This window comes from Macrobrachium nipponense, chromosome 25 (genome assembly GCF_015104395.2).
Source record: "Macrobrachium nipponense isolate FS-2020 chromosome 25, ASM1510439v2, whole genome shotgun sequence".
Lineage (NCBI taxonomy): Eukaryota > Metazoa > Arthropoda > Malacostraca > Decapoda > Palaemonidae > Macrobrachium > Macrobrachium nipponense.
In genome coordinates this window covers 24447793-24450683 of record NC_087214.1, presented here as the reverse complement: position 1 = coordinate 24450683, position 2891 = coordinate 24447793, and positions in this window count along the sequence as shown.

Below are 2891 nucleotides of genomic sequence, written 5' to 3'. Positions count from 1 at the left end.
AGGATACCCCGCAGACTCCTTCACAACCTGATAAGTGTTTGTGTTTGCACAAGAGATCCCAACTCAACACAAACACCTGTGGGTCTTGAGGTCAGGTTGCGACAGGTGAAGAAAGGGTGTAGACTCCCCCAGCGAAAAGAACAAGGCGTGATCCGATCTCCATCTTACTCGGGACGCGAGCTAAAATCTATGGGCAAATAGAGCATTGTTTCACCAACGAATATTAAAATAAATACATTATATTGTTTTAGAAATAATTTGTGTGTGTTGTTAAACGTGCACATTATTAACTTTTTACATTTTCATTCTGATAGATAAATCATAAATATCTTATCCTAGAATTCCTGTCTGTTTAACTTAACGCAAAACACCTTTTTCAGACCTTTTAGGCTTTTCCAAAGGGATTTCCTAGCCCCCAACAAGAACAGTATCAACAACAAGAACATCAACAACAACAACAACAACAAAGTAGTTTGTAGGCTTACTCCCTGGGAAAGCGACACCAAAAGGAGGTTGTTCCTTCCATCGGAGGATCACTGAGAGGAGAGAGACTTCAGTGAAACGGTCGACTTATCTGTCTTCTTCTTTTGACCAGAGAATCGAGGGAAATCGTTTTGATTATAAATCTAAGAGACTTATAAATCATCAAGGTGAAAAAATACATAGAAGGAAAAAAAGGGAAAGGAAGCTTCCCTGAGAGGAAAGAGGAAGCGAAACTGGACTCATCCTTAGTCAGGAATCAGTCAGAAATATTTCCTTTTAAAATGAAACTCACCAAATAGCAAACGCACCCCCTCCCTTTCTTCTACCCCTCCCCTCCCTCCACCCACCCCCTCCCTTCATCCCCTCCCTCTCCCTCTATCCCCCTCTCTTCGTCTCCTCCCTCTCTCTCCCTCTATCTCCCTCCATCCCCTTCCTGTTTCCCTCTATCCCCCTTCCCCCTCCCTCCATCCCCTTCCTCTCTCCCTCAATCCCCCTTCCCCCTCCCTCCAAACACCACCATCTACCTTTAGCAGATCCTCGTCACCACCATAGAGAAAAAGTTACTCTGCCTGTTCATCTGTAGCTTCAATGAGAGAGAGAGAGAGAGAGAGAGAGAGAGAGAGAGAGAGAGAGAGCAGCGTTCCTATCCGCAGTCCATCTAATAATTCCCCTACTCGAATCTTCTAGAACGTTTGAGACTCAACCCGACATCTCAGACTCTCACCGCCTCCTCATCGAAGTCTGGCTGTCGTGAGATATTGAGGCAAAACAGGAAAACAAAATTTCCACTCGACAGAATGAGAAGAAGAATGGCCCCTGTAGATCATCCACTCGGTTTAACCGCCTCTTTTCGAGTTAAAGATCTACAGTTACCGCGTAGAAACCATTTGCGGATTGGAAGGAAGTAAAGAAGGAAGGAGAGAAATTATATTTATGCCAGAAGGAAGTTATGAATCTCTGAATCAGTGTCTCGTACATCTCGAACTTTGGTCCAAAAGGGTTCGGTTCTTTATAACCGAGACGTTTGGAGAAGCTTCGGTGGGAAATGTGTTCAAGTTTCAATCGTTTCGTTCGTTCAGAATTGTTTTATTCGTCTGTCTTTAATAATTTCGTTATACACTGGCGTATTTTGATAAAGGATAGTTAGTAGATGACGTACTAAGCTAAACAAAATATAAAAATATCTTTATATACCAATTTTGTCGTAAATCTTGACACTTCGGTTTCTGGGAAACTTTTTTAAGACGTTGAAACAATTTATGCCACCTTACGATCGAGGCCCGGCGGAAATTAGGGTGCTAGAGGGCTAAGTTTGTCGAACCAAACTCTTTAAATCAGTGAGTGTGAGAGGCCGTTTAAGTTTGACATCTTTAAGAGAGACGGAGAGGCAAGTGCGGAAAAGCAATTGGTCCTTTTTAACCCGACTTTTCCATCAGGAATGATTTCACTTTCGGGAAGTTAAGGGAATTCTGGATAATCTCGACAGCTGGGGTGGAGAAGACCCTGGTGGTTTCTTCCCTTTGTTTTTAAAAAAAGTTTCTAGCTCTGTAGACTAGTAACTACAGGCCAATCTCTATTCCCCCTGTGCTCTGCAAAGTTGCTTTACTAGAATACCGTTCGCCGGTGTGGATGTCTGCTTCGTAATCGTTGTGGTAATTTTGTGCTTCCTTGCAATAGCAGTTATTTATGGTCTTGTTAGTCACTTTTTCATAAGTTGTATTTCAACAGAGATCTTTCACATTCACAATTAATCATTAATCATCTTCATCTGCCGGGAGGAATCAGAGTCGCCGAACAGCAGCACCGATGTGCAGTAAATGTTTAGCCTCGTTGTCTAACTCTTCAGTTCCAGAGGTCCTTATTCCACACACCTCTGGACTGTGGAACAGCCTCTCTTAAGAGGAAGTCGTGCAGTTGGAACTTCAGAAATTCAAGCGAAAATGCAGTGCATTTCAATACGTTTGTATATATTTGTTTATTATTATTATTATTATTATTGTTTTTTTTTTTAAGTAGGATCTCTTCTTTCTGTATTTCCCTTTATCTCGTCTCACTTCTTGCTAATGAACACCATAATGGCCCCTGTGGTGAGCTTGTTCCATATGAATAGGTCCATCTTCTGAATAATAATAATAATAACCGCAAAAAAAAATACACACATTGGGTCTTTTGCCGGAAAAAATTACTGATTGACAGAGCGCGAGAGAGAGAGGATTTTGTTGTAACTTTTCTGCAAAAACTACATTCTCTCTCTCTCTCTCTCTCTCTCTCTCTCTCTCTCTCTCTCTCTCTCTCTCTCTCTCTCTCTCTCTCTCTCTCTTTTCAGTTTTGCCAAGGAGAGAAAAATGATCCGTATAATTTACTCTCTAACTGTCCTCCAGGACGTCTGAATTCAATAAATTATTTAA